The sequence below is a fragment of the Hakea prostrata genome, chromosome 11 (assembly GCF_041222555.1).
Source record: "Hakea prostrata isolate BN-2017 chromosome 11, UWA_Hpros_2, whole genome shotgun sequence".
NCBI lineage: Eukaryota > Viridiplantae > Streptophyta > Magnoliopsida > Proteales > Proteaceae > Hakea > Hakea prostrata.
The window spans coordinates 2,271,815-2,291,378 of NC_142610.1; positions in this window are offsets into that span (position 1 = coordinate 2,271,815).

The following is a 19,564-nucleotide window of genomic DNA, read 5'->3' on the forward strand; positions in this document are numbered from 1 at the left end:
CTCCATTCCTTAACCCTATGGTCATCCACATATTATTGGGGCAGATGCCTTCATGACTCCTCATGACACTAGGGCCGCTCCTTGGACGTCCATGAGCCCAACCCTAACATATGCAACCCTGCTATATGCATGATCAACAATGGACCACTAAATCTCCGCACGGACTGGTTATTGCTATAGGATGAAACAGAGTCACGTCACTATTATCATGGGTCACTCGGCTTCAATTCCCCTGCCGAAAGGGTAGTAGTATGTAGGGGTACCTAGCCATGCAATCTAGACTCCCTTGGTATGTCATCCAGTAGTCAAGGAAAGAGCCAAAGGGCACCATAGGAAAGCGTCCCATACCACCTCCACTAGTGTCCAAAGACAGAAACGCCAAAAGGGCATTTCCCATTCCAAAACTACAACATAGGCATTCACATCATATCATAACTATTCATTCATAATCATGAAGTGATAAAGTATGTAAAGATATCAATTACAACATGCTTTCAACATTAATATAATAAATTAAACAACTACAATAAGGTACATGATCAATAAATAATGTAACAAATAACTAATTCATCATATGCATGTTATTGCATATAAACAAGAAAGTGTGTCATTACCTATAATTAAGTAAAAGCTTACTAAAAGTATAATACAATCACAATTACAAGACCTTCAGTAGACTCAGAGAACACCTAAATGTATGGTTACAAAAATACACAAGAGTCATGAGTCAAAATAGAGCAACAAACAACTTCAAATAGCTACATGACCCAACCGGTTGCTTGTGCCGGTTGCTTGGGTCAAGCAACCTCTACCAGCAACCACCCCTGTTTTTCAACTCCGAAATTCAGACTTTTAATCACCCAATTCCAATCCGATTTTAGGATGATTTAAGTGCAATTTTTATTCTTAATTAGTCTATAACAAAGGTGAAAATCAACAACCTAAAATTGACACAGATCCATAACCCAAATTCTTCTCCCTTGATTAGATCCATCCTTTATTCGAATGCAGGGATTCGTTTTCGAACAGGATCTTCTCAAACACATTGATTAGGGTAACCAACCAATCACGATTAGGTCACTTCAACATGAAGGAGATGGATCCACACCAATCCAAAGTTGAAAGAAGAGAATTGAGTGAAGGGGACTCACTTACCTCAACCAGATTTGCAAACAAACAAGGGAAATATATCCAGATCTCAAACCAAGCTTTCCTCACTTTCCAGCACGTGTTCACTGCCTCCTAAACGTCCAAAACCGCAATCCTGAATATAATAATGAGTTAAAAATACGGGATTTGCTATTTGTAGAGGACATGGGGCAAATTATGGCAAAATCCAGCAAGCAGACCATGGCGGTCGCTTGTGGCGGTTGATTGGCCCAATCAACCGCCTTAAGCAACCGCCCCCTAGTACATTGGTGTACATGGGTGCTTTGCTCAAGGGGTTGACTCCCAACCTCAACCTAACCCTAAACAACACATTGGGAGGTCTTACCTTCATTCCGAACATCTCCAAACACCACTTGACTTCTACTAGGGATCCAACTCCCCAGCAAGGCAGGTTCTTCATCAAGAGAATCCAGATCCATGAGTTCAGGGTATGGATCATGGACTTCTATCCGGACACTCCACAACTTAATCCAACTTGACCTTCGAGTTATCGGACCTGCAATACGGATTCCGAGTTAGAATTACAAGGGTTGTTACAAGTGAACCACTAAGTCTCCTCACTGGCCGGTTACCTCTTTTGGATGATATAGAGTCATGTCACTGCCATCACGGGTCACTCGGTTTTAATACCCTTGCGAAATAGGTAGTATTATGTAGAGGTACCTAACCATGGAATCTAGATCCCTAAACATGTGGAACAACAATCATGAGAGTGTTAGGGGCATCAAAGGACAACATCCCATACCACAATCCCTAATATCCCAAGCTAGAAGGACAAAGACAGGTATTCCCCAAACACATCGTTCCACACTAAGCAAAGTAGTAAAATTCATTAATCATCACTCATGACACTTCATTAACAAGAAAACATGCATAACAAAAATTACAATAAGTTATAAGACTATTGACATGTACAGAAAAGTAAACAGTTTAGCATGACATCAATTCAGCCATAACTACAATTGTGTCTTTACATGTTTCACTGAAAAAAGTATTGAAAAGCGTACTACCTCAAACGACTTTTCCGAAGCTTATCACTTATGGAAGCAACTCCGAGACCAACTCTAATATGATCATTCCTAGTTTTGCCACCCATCATCTTACCAGGGAACATTTTATCGCCGAAATTCGGCGATATCTCGCCCTTTATCGCCGATTCCGGAAAAATTTCGCCGGAATCGCTAACAACAGAGGTAGAAGTGTAGATCTGTAGAAGAAATCAGAAGGGGGAAAGAAAAAAACAAACGAACGAACGATCTTCAGCACTGTCTTCAATCTTCAACTCTGTTTTCTTTGCCGGAACCACATCGAACCACCGTCAAAGCTTCCGCCTTCATCCTGCAAGTAATAACTCAACTCTGATCAGAATTATCAAAGCATGCGGAAGAGCGTTTTTGGGAAGCATTTGAGCAGTCCGTAGTTGTTACCCATCTTTTGGTATTCAAAAAATTTCAGTATATTCTCATCATCTTCGTCGGCCATTTTCATCTGTTTCAGCCCTTTCTGTTTGCTTCTCTTTCTCTCTCTTACAGTTGCAACCACCATGAAAATCGATGAATGAAATATCACCTCACCTTTCTATTCACGGTTCACACTACACGCAAAGCTTTCATTCTTCCACTTTTATTTTATTTTTTTGATATTCTACTACACATTTAATAACTTTTGTTTTATTCAGGTGTCAATGTCAACATTCAGCTTTTAAGAACTTGGGTAATGTGTCTGACTCCTATAAATTAATTAGCAAACTGCACATGAAGTTAGTGATTGAAATGACCTTTTAAACTCGGTGAAATTTCGGCGAATTTCGCTAGGTTCGCCTAGTTCCCCCAAGTGTGAACCGGCGAAATTTACCGAAATTTCACACCTTAATCTTAGCATCCTCATTTATGCTACATTGAGTTTATCTATATGATTCTTTTTAACAGCCCAACACTCTGCACTGTACATCATAGCTGGTCGAACAACGGTCCTACAGAATTTTTCTTTGAGCTTTGATGGAATACGTCGATCACACAATACTCCAGACGCACCTCTCCACTTCATCCACCCTATTTTAATTCTTAGGGAAACGTCATCCTCTATATCACCTCTTTTATTTATGATTGAACCTAGGTACCTAAAAGAATCACTCTGAGGAATCTCCTCATCGTCAAGTTTCGCCACTTCAACTTCTGCCTAATTATGACTAAAGTTACAAACTAGATATTTTGTCTTCGTTCTACTTAATTTAAAGCCTCTTAATTCCAAAGTTGCTCTCCATGATTTTAACTTGGTATAATCCCCACTTGAGTCTCATCTATCAACACAATATCATTAGCAAAAAACATACACCAAAGGACTCCATCTTAAATGTCTTTGGTTAATTCATCCATTACAAATGCAAATAAATATGGGCTCAAAGTTGATCTTTGATGTATCCCAACTGCAATTGGAAATATATTCATTACTTTGTTCCCCCGTTGTTCTTACACTTGTCACTAAACTATCATGCATATCCTTAACTATGTCTACATATTTACTTGCAAACTTCTTTTCTCTAGTACTTGCCAAATTAATGCTATAGGAACTCTAACATAAGCTTTCTCTTGGTCAATAAATACCATTTGAAGGCCTTTCGTACACTCTCTATACCTTTCCATAAGTCTCATAATTAGGTAAGTAGCCTCTAATGTAGACCTTCATGGCATAAACCCAAACTAGTTCTTTGTGCGTAATTGTGGTTAAGTGTCTCAAATGGGTTCAATTACTTTCTCCTATAATTTCATAGTATGGAATATTAGTTTAATGCCCCTATGGTTATTACAACTTTGAATATCTCATTTATTTTTGTAAATTGGAACCATGATGCTTCTCCTCCATTCATTTAGCATTTTTCCTATACCATAATCTTGTTAAACAACTTAGTCAACCAAACTAGCCCGTGGGTTCCTAAGCTCTTCCATACTTCTATTAGAATTTCATCAGGACCCTGAGTCTTGCCTAGTTTCAATAGGGTCTTGGAAGGCTTTAATAGGGTGCCAAGGAAAATTAGGGTTTTTAGGTAGGATTTTCCAATCGAATGCTAGGGTAGCCAATCGCTTGGTCAATCGATTGCCTTAAGTGACCACCCCCTGGTACTTGTATGTACATGGGCGTTTGCACTCTTGGTTGATCCCTAGCTCTGCTGCAACCTTAACCAACATGTGAAGGGGTCATACCTTGTTCGCGGACATTTTCCAACTTGACCTTTCTCTCGTTGGATATCCATCAACCCAATTCATTTGGGTTTCGGTTGGATCTACTTTAGGTTCCCAGTAAGGTAGGTTTTTCACCAACAATATCCAGATCCTGGGGTCTAGGGCCGAAACATGGGCGTCAATCCGTATTGCCACAACTTCTTCTGTCTAGAGCTTTGGGTAGTCGGACTTGCAATTCGGTTTTTGGGTTAGGAATACAAGGGTAATTACACTTTCATTATTTAAAATTTATTATTCCACTTCTTTTTGTCAATCTTTTGTTTTTTGGGGCAACTTACATATAGACACCGTGGATTTTGAATCAATTACATCTACAACCCCTAGAAAAAATCAATTACAAATGTCCCCCTACTGTTAAGTGTTGGGGTTAAATGATGATGTCATCGGTTAACAAATATATTAAATTTCTATTTTACCCTTATTTCTTCTGGTACCCATTATAGGGCAAATTACATATAGACCCCCTGGATTCGAGTCAATTATGAATGCCCCTCTACTATTAAGTGTTGGGGTTAAATGATATTGTGTTACACCAACCTAAAGGAAGTAGTATAAGACTCCCTAAAATATAGTACATTGAGAGATTTCAAGGATAGTAGATTCAATTAAATAGAAATCCAGGGGGTTAATATGTAATTTGTCCTTTAAAGGGCACAAAAAGAAGAAGGGTAAAAGGGTATTTAATATATTTGTTAACCTATGGCATTATCATTTAACCCCAACATTTAATAGCAGGGGGCATTTGTAATTGAAAATTTTCCCCACGTGTAGTAGATGTAATTGATTCGAAATCCAGGGGGTCTATATGTATTTTTTTCATTTTTTTGGGAGTTGAGGTTCATCCGAGTAGCTTGCGTGCACCTCGACTACATCCTCAGGGAAGACGTTTTGGCGAGAGTTGAACCCACAACCTCTTCACTAAGAGGCATGGGTCTTACACTAGAGCAACTTTGTGTTGGTCATTATTCCACTTTTGGAGTTTTCATGATCAAATCTAACTTCTTTGGGCAAATCAAGTTGAGTCTTCAAGAATTCGATTCAACACCCATACCCAATGACAAACAGTGAGAGTGGGTTGACGTGTTGGTCGAAAACTCAATTCCGATGATCCAAGTCAACATATGAAGGCAGCAACAGCCCCAACGAGTAGGGTGCAAAGGGTTGAGAACTAAGAAGTTAGAAAGCCAAAGGATAAGCATATGTCAAATGTAATAAGCCGAATTCAGTAATAGTCAATTACCTTTGATTGGAAAGGGAATGTGGTTTATATAGATTAAGTTGTTCGCGTACATGTTGGGTTTCCTACTTTATCTCTGATTCTATTTTCGCATACTATGTTATAGTCTACTTGGTGTTTGACTCATAGTTAGTAAGTTTGGGTGCAACATAGTTCGGGTGTAGATACGTACCATAATTAGTCAGTATACTTCAAGTAGTATGATTTCGATAATTAGACCCAATAAGTCGTGTATAATAGCTGTACTTATGTTTTAATACAATTGATCTGAATAAATACATGAGCGAAAATTCAAGAGATGAGAGAGAGTTTAGTCTTTGTAAAAATCTAGAGCGAACTATTTTCTTACAATTAAATTCACAGCTCTCTAGCTTCCATAAACAAAAACCTTCCACATAAAAATAAATTTTTTAAAAAAAACCCCTAATTTGAAACTATTTTTTATTCTTTTGAATCTCTACATCTAAAATAAATAAGACAAATACATTGTTTAAAACAATAAAGTATAAAAATCAATTGTACATGATATATTATGTTTGTCTCTTATGTTTTGATGAGTTTTTGTTGCCCTTTGCATATCCTCAAAAAATATATTTTTTGCTCTAGTACCATCATTCAAGCGAATTTTTATAATCAAAGATTCTAAAAAAAATTTACATGTGGATCCTCTTAGTAGAGCATCAACTAATTTTGGATCCCCATAGTCTTAGGTCCCGAAGCAACCAACACAATCTTCCACTGTCAAAGTTTTTTAAATTTCAAACCTAAAATGACCAAAATATCCTTAAGTTGTTTAGTGACCAAAATAACCACTCTCTAGCATTTTCATTATTGTGCTACAATCCTAATATTTAAGCAAAACCATGGCTTCCCATGTTTGATCGAAGTCCCATTGCAAAATAGTGTAAGTTTTCTTTTGAGAGGGGAGTAGGAAAAATATCCTCTGTCATGCACGTCTCTTTGCCATGCACCGCAGTGCACCACTACAGACGATACGTAAATTATTGAACTAGCACGTATGCAGGACAACTTTTTCAAAAAATGTAAAGTTAATAAAAGAAATTTTAATTTTGTTTTTTTTTTGAATAGCAGGTGAAGGTGGAGGACGTTCTCTCTTGAGAATTAAGAGGTTGAGAACTTGATTTCATTTTTTCTTGATTTGAAGGATCTTTTTTATTTTAATATTGTTCTTAGGAGCACTCTGATACCATTTTTATCATTTACTTTTGAATTACTTAAACCATTTTCAATTTATAGCTACTAGATGTAATAGGTTGTAGAATGAAAATATGTTTGTTAGACATATGTGCAGAATAGTTGTTCAGAAACCCTAAATCCTAACCATAGAGCATGGCGGCTTTGTTGTAATTTTCTGTCCAAAGTCTAGCTTTCTTCCTGCTATTGTACTCTATGACTGGCACTGGGATGCTGTTAATCTATCAGTACAATTCTTGCAAGATGAACTTTTATGAGAAGCTACATCCTTCTATATAATGATGTTATTGATGTGTTGAAAGAAAATGCTATGAGATAACTCTAAGTGGTTGGCTCGATTGGTAGAGACCAATGCCTCATAGTATGCTTTAAGAATTAATCTTTAGGGTTCATTAAGTTAGTGGCACTTCCCTTTCGTATGTTAGAGATTTAAGATGTCTTTCATTCACTATTCTCAAACATTCACAAGAGTGCAATGAGGGACATCAGTGGAATAATTCATCCCTCTTTCTTTTTCTTTTTTTCTATTTTTTTCATTAGCAATTTCAGTCTCAATTTAAAACTAAATAATGTAATGAGGCTTTAAACATTTTTCTTTTTAAGAATTGAGGTTCGTCCATGTTAACTTAGGCCCACCTTAACTATATCCTCGAGACTAGCTTTTACATATAAGTAAAATAAAAAGTTTGGCTTTGCCCCCAGTCTTGAACATTTTCTTGACACTTTATGTGCTTCAATTAAATAAAAAATATCACCATTCAAAAAGGTAACACATATCATAAAAAAAAATTTGGTAAAATACCATAAAAGAAATAAATCACGTAAATTAAGGTTAACAGCTGAGATGATTGGAAATATATAAATTGTATAAAAGTTGTTATTTCCCCCCCCCCCCTAATGTTGATTGTTATTAGTTGTAGAAGTTATTAGTTTCTCTAGACATTCATCAGTTGTAGGCTATTTTCCATCATTTATATAAACATTTATTTTCCCATAACTCGGTGTTTTGTCAAGTCTGTTGCTCGAGTCATCTTACATGTTAAGTTTCTCCCATTGATTATTTATAAAGGCTAGTAGGACTTTCTCATTCTCATAACCTTTTGTATTGCTGATTGGCTAGAATTTACAAATTTTCAAAAGTTTTGATTTTAATTTCGAAATATTTGTTCATTTTTTCCTTTTGAGAATTGTGTTGGTGGATTGGAAATAGAGTAGTGAGAATTTTTTTTGGTTCTTTTCCAACTCAAGCTCTCAATAGACTGAACCGCAGAATTCAATATTATTCCAACACCGTATAATCAAATTATTTTGTGTGTATTTATAAGACTTTTCCCCTATTTAAGAATTATTATTCCACTTTTAAGTTGTTGCGATCAAATCTAATTTTCCTTCGATTGGGAAGGGAATGTGGTTTATAGATATTAACCTATTGGCTTACGTTTGCTAGGTTTCCCATTTTAGCTTTGATTCTATCTTTGCGTGACACGCTAGAGTCTATTGGATGTTGGATTCATAGTTAGTAAGTTTGGGTATGACAATACTTTGAGTATAGATTTGTACAACAATTAATTAGTTCATAGGACAAGACGACAAGTAGTACGATTTCGATAATTTGGCCCAATAAATCGCATATGATAACAATATGTGTTTTAATACGATTGATCTGAATAAGTACATGAGCGAAAATATAGGGGAAGAGAGAGAGTTTATTCTTTGTAAAAATCAAGAGGGAATTGTTTTTTGCAATTAAATTCAAAGTTCTCATGCCTCCATAAATAAAAACCATCTACACAAAAACAAAAATAAATAAATAAAATAAATTAAAACCTAATTTGAGTCTATTTCATATTCTTTTGAATTTCTACACTTAAAATAAATAAGACAAAATATATATATATATATATATATATATATATATATATATATATATATATATATATATATATATATATATATATATATATATATATTTTCATTTAACTCATTTAATCCATAAAATATTGTTTAAAACAAGAAAGCATAAAAATTATTTGGACATGATATATTATGTTTATCTCTTTCTACTATCAAACAATTCCAATATCTTCTTGTACTTGTTTACCAATATATATATATATATATATATATATATATATATATATATATCTTCTTGTACTTTTAATAAGTCTTTGTTGTAATGTTTTATGATAATATTCCTTGCCTTTTGTATATCATCATACAAAAGTATACTTGTTGCTTCATTACCATCAACCAAGTGAAGGTTTATGATCGAAGATTCTAAATTTGAATATAAATATATTCTATTTGCTCTAAACCGTGAATTTTGTATTATTTCAGTCACCATTGCACGCAATTGGGACTTGCAATACCTATTAGCCTGTGTTATGATGATGTCACCATTACTCTTAGGCCATCATCAACATTATGAATGGATTTAAAGCATAAAAAAGTTGTAAGCAGATCTTGTTTTGCATAGATAGAATCGTCAACAAATGTAATGTTTGACGATGAGAAAAATGTGAGTCTTGTGACTTGTGAATGTAGAAAAAACATGAAGGTAAAAAGGAAGAAAAATAGAAATTAGGGTTTTGTGAACATATAAGGATTAGAAATTTTTCATGGACTTTTTGGCTTTTTATTTTTTATGAAACATAAAATTAATTAATGTGTTAATTAATACAATAATTAAAATGACAATTAATAAGGAAATCGATATAGGCTGCTTTCAAAGTCGAGTAGGTCAACAAGTGTATGCTTAATTAATATACTTAAAATTTTATTATTTTTCAACTATACGTTTAGATATGCATATTAATATGATGATTAATACGCATATTTATTAACTATGGTAGATTGTCTACAATTTTCTTAGTACTAGATAGGAGAAATTTGGTGCAATGAGAAATAGTTCTTGATTTGCCATCCAAACCAACAAACTGTGCATGGCCCTAAACTCTCACCCCCTTTTTTATTGGACAAGTTAAATACTGACATGCAATACACATGGCCATATAAGCTAGAGAAAAAAAAGGATGTTCATCACAGGAGATCATCCTTTCTTTTTTTTTTATACAAGGACGAGAATTACATAATATAATAAGAGAATAAGACTATATCAAGCTAATTTCTAAAAAAAAGGATGACCAAACTGCTCCTCCCTAACAAACGACTACAACGGCCTAGAGAGCGCCTCAACATCAAGGTTAAGCTCACCAATCAACAGCATCATCGACGCCAACCAATCCGCACAAAGGTTGGTCTCACGGACATTATGGACCACCCGCCAGTGCTGGAACCCTTCTAAGAGCACCTGGATCTCTTCCATCACTTCAACAATGATCCAAGGAGCAGCAACTTATCTCAGAATGGCTTGCACGACATTCAAAGAATTGCAGCGAATCTCCACAGCCAATAAGTTATGCTTCCTAGCTTCTAGAATACCACACCTGATTCCTCTCAATTCACATGATAGAATGTTGGTGTTAGCAACACCCTCCTCCTATGGCAAACACCACTTGACCATTCCCCAATCTTCCGATGGCACCATGTCCTGCTCTATGACCCTCCACCGAACCATCAATATTCACAACCAGCCAACCCTTCGGAGGGCGAATGGACGGTTCTTTGTGGGAAAAGGAAACATCAATACCCCAACGCTTGAAAAACTGTTTGTAACCACCGTTGTCTTCCAAATTTTGATTATTGAACCTATATTGAACTAGCCGCTTAACACAAGCACACACTTGAGTAGGGGAATGAACTTCATTCTTGAAAATCCTGCCATTCCGTTTATGCCAAACACAATAGACTATTATAGTGAATGAGAGGCACCTCCCATGCTCACAATCGAATCACCTAGAAAGTGAGAGGAAACCCAATGTACCTCCTCCACCCAGATCGGTGAGAGAATCCATTCCACAGTTTGATTTGTTTCCACAACTCATTAGAGTACCTGCAACAAAAGAAAAGATGGTTGTAGCCCTCCATACCCTCGCTACATAGCACACAAGTGGGATCAATATTAGTATGCCAACTAAGCATCCTAGTCTTCGTAGCCAATCTATTAAGGATAGCAAGCCAAGCAATGAGAGAAAATATCGGGTAATGCTTCTTGCTCCAAATCACCTTGGCCCAATCCATCTTTGTTCCCGTCAATTTGGACAATATCAAAGGCAAATCTTACAAAAAAGATTGTCGGAGGAGATAGTTGTCCAAACTGCATAGTCAGAGGAAGCTCTTTCCAAACACCGAACATTGTTGATCTCACTCCAGGAAGACTTAATAAGAGGATCCTGTCTAGCATTGGCCCAACACCCATTTTTACCAATCAAGTGACTTACCCTTATGAAAAAATCCCTACCCATAGCAGGAGAGAGAGAAGAGAATTTTCAGTTTTTAGAGGGCCTTTGTCAAGACAAGGGTTATACCAAAGAAGAAGAGACGAGCCATCATGCATTTTGTAGCATACCACCTTAAGGGCCAAGCTTCGAAGATGTAAAATATTTTTTAGTGAGCAAGAGCAAGTCGAGGGGGTCGGAAGTGACCAGATTGAATGATTTTCAACCACCTTTGCCTAATAAATTCTGACCAACACGTCTTCTTGCCGGCCGCCAACACCCACAAGTTTCACATCAATGTGGCACTACTCCATTATTTAAGATTATAAATGTCACATCCACCCAGGGGGTACCCTATCTGGAATAATCGGTGGAGTGATCCACAGCCCAAAAGATCAAGTTTAGGAACGATCATATTCACTAAACACAATAATTTAATCAAAAGCAAGAACAAATCAAAATTTTCAAGTAATTTAATAATAAAAGTCAAGGAAAGGATATCAGAAGGATCACAGAGAACATTAGAGTGCGAGAAATGATAACAATAAAATAAATAATCAAAGTGTAGAATAAAGGGGGGGAAAACCACTCTACAACATCAGTGGGAGGTAGAATGAATAAAAGTAAAGGTTACAACCGATCCCTAAAGTGAAAGGGGAACAAACTAAACTACGGTCTCAACAAATCAAATACTAGGTCAATAGAGAATGGGACGATATCCCATCACTGGCACACAAGTGCAAAAGCCAAACTACTCCTGGCAAGTATCAGTCTCGTACTGATAGTCTTCACCAACGTAGTCACCATAACCAATATTGTACGAGTCTCCAACTTGGTCACCAAATTGTTGACCATCATAGTCAACAGTAGTAGTACTTACAGAAAAGTCTAACAGAAGATGTTGCAAAAATGAGTGAGTTCAAAAGAACTCAGCAAGGCAGTTATTCCATAATAACACAGATACATGATACAAAGCATAGCATGATGCAAGATGATATGAAACAAATGATGCAAGTATGAAACTAACTCTATATATGCTAGTCTCTATGGTAGACATGCTTTAAGTCATAGCACCATACTTCTTTGGGTAGGTCTCAAATCACTCTTCCCTCAACCATCTCGATATCTTGGGTTCTCCGGTGGGAATTGGGTCCTGAAACCTTCCAGACAACCTTGGCTAGGGTTTAGGTCACCACTCTCTCACATCACCATTGGTATAAGTATTGGCGCATGTCACGGTAAAGCTTAGCCCAATGCAAGTCATCTACTCAGTCATATCATGTCAGATCCAGATACGTCCATTCCTTGCCCTTGGCGATCCTTTCCGGTATCCTTCACACTAAAGTCATGGATATTACCCACCGGACTCATCAACCCTATTGGTCATCCATAAATAGTAGATGGGAAGCCCTCACGTCCTCTGATGGATATGACTCACCGATCTTCTCGAGTGCCCGTGAGCCCAAATCTAGCTATTTGCAACCCTACCAATGAATGGCCCCTTTCGAGTATTCGCAATGCGATTTATGTCCTCTCATGGGATGGTTACCAGTCTTGAGCGCCTACAAATCCACACTACTACCACGATTCGTTCGCTCTCAATGCCCTTCCGATTCGGGTCTGATACGACAAGGACATCCTAGCCATACATCTAGACAAGTCCTATGTATCTCATCCAATAATTCGGGAAAGCGTCGATGGGCATCTTCGGAGAACATCCCATACTATTCCCTCCGATGTCCAAAGACAGAAATGTCAGTAGGACATTCCCCAATCCCAAATCATACCTATGCAACCACATTCTCAATTCCATCATGTCATACACCAATGATAGTTCTTCATATAGAAGGATATATAACATAACGTGATCAATGATATATGTAATTAACAAGAACGAATAGTCATGATAATCAAAGAATATATATAAACATGTTACTACTATCTTAAAGTACATACAGCAGTCCTATGATGTTAGAAATACAACAATTAAGGTGAATCTACCAAATTTCTAACATAGAGGCATAATTCACATAATCCATGTAATTATGGTCATAACCTTCCTTACCTTAATCGAGTCGAAACTAATCCCAAAGATCACTTAAAATAGTCCCCAACTTAGTAGTTGAACCCTAGACGACATATGTGCAACATTAGAGAAGAAAACAATCAAATTGGAGATCAAATCGAGCAAATCGAGCAAGCATAGAGTTGTTGACTTCATTTGGTTGACTGATTGGTCAACTGGTCAGTCGACCAAGATGAACAATAACGGGCTGAATAGTGAATTTGGCCCGAAACCAATCTTCCAGGGCTCGGATCGATCTGAAACTTGGAGGGATTGATTATAGCAGTATAAGAACACTACACAACAAATATTATCATGATCCAATGGTCCAATTAGGAATACCCAAATTGAAACCCTATGTTCTATATGCTAAACATCAAGAATTGAAATGGAATTTGTGTAATGGCAAGGAATGATGGGGAATCAGCTAAGGAAGTGATAAGAACTAAATGAGAATTATAAACCAATATCAAATCAGACCTAGCATACATCTATACATCAGTTTAGATCAATAAGACAAGTTGGAAGGATAAGAATCATAGAAATGCAATGCTATTGATTGTATTGGAAGCATAGCATAGCAAGAATGAAGGAAAAACAATGGAAGTGAAAGGGGAAACACATAACCAAGCGTTTGCAAGGTTGCAACACTTTAGCCATGGTCTCAATAGCAAGAAAGAGTAGAGGAATGAGTAGAATAGAGAATGAGAGAGAGGAAACATACCTTGGGGAAAAGATTTGAGAAGAGAGACTATGATTTTTGTAGAAGATCACCACCCAAGCCAAGGAGGAGCCTAAAAGGAGCCTTCCCACGTCCCAAGAGAGTCCCAGCAATAGAATAGGGCTTAAGCCACGAAGACCACTTAAATATAGCTTAAAAAGACCCAAAAATCAGACTTTCTTGGGCTTATAATCCTCTGGTCGACTGACTGGTTGACTGGCCAATCGACCAAGCAGTCGACCAGACAAGAACAACAACTTTGGACAAGGATTCAGAGGGCTATACGGGGTCAAATTGAGTGGGGTTTTCTCCTACAAGTCAATCAACAAGTTTAGTTTCAAGAACTACCTTCGGATCGGGCTCGAGAGCTCATTAGGTCGACCAACTAAGTTCATCTTCTTCAGGCTGCAGATTCTTAACTAACACTGACAATGCATCCAAGTATGGAGCACTATCAATCATATCCATGGGTTTCGGGTCAAATACCATGTCTTCTACAAAGAGGGCACATAGAGACCTCTTCCTTCACTTCGGGTGAGCAACGCTAGTACCTTTGAGAAAATCTATGTGGCAGCTTGGATTTCGTCGGAGCTAAATTTGACTAATGTGTTAGCAAACGGAGAGATACTCCTCTCCAAAGATTTAATTCATCACCATCTCATATCGTGAGATTGAGAATTGGGCAAATTAGTGTTCAAAGTTACCATAAGAACTATAATAGTAGATATTGAGGAAGACTTCTTCTGTCACATCCTCCCAGTCGGTACCCTAACTGGCATACCCGAGAGTGTGATCCACAGCCCAAAAGATCAAGTTTAGGAATGATCATATCCATTTAGCACAATAGCATAATCAAAAGCAAGAACAAATCATAATGTTCAAGTAATTTATAATAAAAGTCAAGAAAGGATCTCAAAAGAATCACTAAGAATATCAGAGTGCGAAAACATGATACCAAATCAAAAGACAACTATAGAGTATAGCGGAAATATACTCCACAAACATATGCGGAAGGTAGATCGAAATCTAAGTAAACCTCTAAGCTAATACATGTAACGTAAAAGATAAGTCTAAAAGAAACAAGAGAAATCTAATCCACATCTTCAGTCTGCTCTTCTTCATCTTCAATCTTCATCTTCTTCATCTTCAGTCTTCATCTTCTTCACCTTGCCCTTGCCCTTCCTTATATGGACCGTCATCGTATTCCAAACCTGCAGAGAAGTCTAACAATAGCTATGGTACAAAAGGAGTGAGTTTCGAAAGAAACCCAGTAAGGCAGTTAAATCCATAATAACATAAATGGCAGGATTTCAGAACAAACATAAATGCAATATGGTATGAGACAAACAATGAATGTATGAATCTAACTCTATGTATGCTGGTCTCTATTGGCAGACATGCTTTAAGTCATAGCACCATACTTCTTTAGGAAGGTCTCATCACACAACGCCTTTTGATAGTGGGTCCGGCATCCCTCGGGACATTCCATGGCTGGGGATATAGGTCACCGCTCTCTCACATCACCATTTGGTATAAGTATTGGCGCATGTCAGGGTTAAGCCTAGCCAAATGCAAGTCTTCTACTTAGTTATATCAAGTCAGATCCAGATACGTCCATTCCTCACCCCTGGCGATCCTTTCCGGTATCCTTCACACTAGAGTCCTCATAGTCCCTGACTACGGACTCATCAACCCTACTGGTTATCCACATATGGTAAACGGGAAGCTCTCACGTCCCCTCACGGGTTGGTTACCGGTCTTGAGCGCCCGTGAGCCCAAGTCTATCCATATGCAACCCTACCAATAAATGGCCCCCACAATGTGATTCCTGTCCTCTCATGGGTTGGTTACCGGTCTTGAGTGCCCACAAATCCCCATTGTTACCACGGGTCGTTCAGTCTCAATACCCCTCCGATTAGGGTCTGACATAACGGGACATCCTAGCCAAACACTACTAGACAGTCCTAAATATGTCATCCAACAGTTTAGGAAGGTGTCCAGAAGGCATCTCCGGAAAACATCCCATACTATTCCCTTCGATGTCCAAGGACAGAAGTGTCAAAAGGACACCTCTCCTTCCCGAACCATACTTAATCAATCATATCATACACTTTTACAGTATATAGAAAATATACCATAATAAGATCCATCTCATATACAGTTAACAAATAAAGACATTCATAAACTAAAGAAAGCAAGTAAATAAAGCTACTGTAATTAAAGTAAGTGCAGCAGTAATATATTCATAAAAGAATGTAATTATGATAACAAATCCAAAAGATTCTAATATAGAAACTAAAATCACACAATCTATGCTATTATAGAAGTAACCATCCTTACCTTATATAACTTAAAGAGAATCTCCAAGGATCAAGGAGAATCTTCCCAAACTTGGCAAGAAGGTCCTAAACAAGTATATATATCATATTAGGAAAGAAACCTAGAAGGAAAGATATCAAAACATCCAAAACAGACCAAATTTGGAGTTGCTGTACTCATTGGTCGATTGGATTGGTCTACTGCCCCAGTCGACCAATTAGTCGACCAATGGAGACAGTGGCCTACAAAATCAGAGTTTTAAGAATAAAGAACCGAATTTGGTGGTTCAAAAGGGTACCAAACAAGGGGGAAACTACTATGACAGTATCCTAGTATATAGAGGACTTCAAAACACTAATCGAATCAAGTTTTCAAGTTACAAATTAGGAAACAACAAGTTACCATAATTAGATTAATCATGGTTCTTGAAAAATTCAAGATACAAATCATAGACAAGAACAATAGGAGAATGAATCATTGATTTTGATAAAGATATCATGGAAGGCATACTTAGATCTTCAAGAAAATAGATCTAAGAACATGAATCTAAATAAGGAAACAAAACTTACCATATATTTATTAGTCATGGTTCTTGGAGAAAGCATGGTATGATCAAGAAGAATGAACTAGAGATTGATAGGTTACAACTCTTGTAAAGAAAACACAGCGATTGACTACTAATATGATCAATAAAACAGATCTAAGAAGATTAGAATTTAAATCAAAAGATGAACAAAGACAAGATCATGATTTAGATCATGATTCCTTCAAAAGCTTGCAATGATCATGATTAAGAACATTGCATTAGCCATTAATCCTTAGGAAGATCATGAGGGATGAGTAGAGAGATGTTTGCAACAGAGAATGCAGCATCTTCTCTACTGTCTCAGCCCAAAAAGGAAAGAAAAATAGAGATGGAGAAGAAGAAGAGAGCGTAGACATACCTTTGATGTAAGAGGAAGAAGATTACTTGAGTTCTTGCAAGAGATCAACCAAGGATGCAAGGAAATTGATTAGAATGGAGTTCTAACTCGTTCCAGAGGCTTAGGAGGCAGAGGAGACGAAGTAATCCCGAGGTTGGACTTAAATAGAGCAAGAAAGACCTAAATCTGGAAAACAGATCTCATTGGTCGATTGGATTGGTCTACTGGCCCAGTCAACCAATCAGTCGACCAATGGAGACAACAAGGTACAGATTGCACTGTTTTGGTCATAACTTCTTCGTTTGAAGTCCGATTGATCCGAAATTCGAAAGGGAACTTCACACAAACATACTAAGACTATCTAGCATGAATTGGGCATCATCCATGGCCCAAAAATCAGTACTTTATTACTTGGAAACATGAGTTTCTAAATTGGAAACAACATGGTTCTCATAGCAAACTCACCATGGGTTCAAGGGAAGAATTAGAGGGAACAAGACTTCTCTCTAATGGAATATCAAGAACATATCAGAGGCAAGAATAACTAAATAGAAAATCAAAAGAATACTAATCCTAGAATGAGAGGAATCAAAAATAGAAACTTACTAGAATGCTTATATCAATGGTCAACATAGAAGGCTAAAATGGCTAGAAAGAAAGGGGAATTGATTCAAGGAGATGAAACACATTGAAACAGCAGTAAAGGCTAAGATAAAACATTTTAAACATTAATTAGAAAAGAAGCTACAGTAGAATGATCATGCTGTCCAAAACTCAATCAAAATCAGTGAAGAATTGAGGAGATTCACCATGTGGTTTCAAGGAATGCATAGAGTGATTGGGAGTTCACTCTAAGACATAAGGAGATTAGAGAATAGGTAGTTATAGTAGTGTAACACCTTCTCCACAATCAGAACATAAAGATAGAACAGTAAGAAGAAGAAAAGAGAGAAGAAGGAGATAGAACACTGGAATCAAGGTCCAACTTCAAGATGTAACATTAAAATAACCTTTCTTCACCCAAAATAGATAGGGTGTCCTGGCTAGGTTTGGGCTGGATTTCACATTCTCTCCCCCTTAAAATAATTTCGTCCTCAAAATTGGGAGAGTTCCTGGATTCCGAAAGACAGGGGTACTTTCCTATTATCTTGGCTTCCTTCTCTCAAAGTCCACGGAAAACAAATAACAATAAGTCTTATGTAAGAAAACAAGGAATATATCTGACATGCTTTGAAATCAAATCGAAAGTATGATCATGGCTTCATGAAGATTTCACAAGGATCATGGCGAAGATGAATATGAAGATCATAAAACCTTAAGAATTAAAGGAAATTGTAGAAGAGATGGTTGCAAGGATCAATATGTTGCAAGGATGCAGCATCCTCTTCATAATCTCAATCTCAAAGAATAATCATAGCAAGAGTAGATCAATACAACACAAGAGATATTACAAATATTTGATTGAAGAATAGGAGATGAAAAGCTTGAAGTCTTGAAACAATTAGAAGGAATAATAAATCATGAAGATTACACTTGATTTCCCTTCGAAATCATCATGTGGAGAATTTACAAGGTTATAGAGTGTATGGAGATCCAATCTAGAATAGAAGGGATAGAAGGATCAGTCATGGGAATGATTTAAGATCACCCTCCTATCATAGGGAATGTAAGGCACAAGAAGAAATCGTGGAGAGAATAGATCAGCTTTGGGGTAAACTTCTACCAAACGAAACTGGACAATTCGTACAGCAGAGAATAAATCGAACAATGCATATGGTATGCATATGGTATGTATGCATTTGGTACAACAGCAATGTTAGGGTTAGGTGGGATCTCACATCTTCAGTGCTTCAAGGTTCATCTGGAAACTAAAGCTAAACCTAAAAGAAGAGTGCATGAATAGTTTGACGTTTATGAAATCAGGGTCAGGACTACAACACTCGGCGAGAAGCCCAGCCAACCATAATAGCTCAAACATGAAATCCAAAATTAAAACAAAATTACAAAATTAGAAATTCCATTAAATCATTGGATCCTTAATCCATGAGAAGATCACTTTTCACAATGAAACAAAAATATCACTTGGATAACTGGATTGAATGGAAACAAAACCTAAAGTGAACTTTGGAACAGATTTGACATCCAATGACAGAATTAGAGTTCCTGAATTTGAAGCGTGAAAACAAAAGCTGGGATCTAGCAGCAAGCTAGCGCTTAGTGATCTTTGTTAACAAATAAGTTTCAGCAGCAAGCAATGGCAGTTAGCAAATTTGTTGGATAGTGGAAGGTGAAAAGTAGAATGAGGATTTGATTTACATATTTGCCATTTGGAAAATGA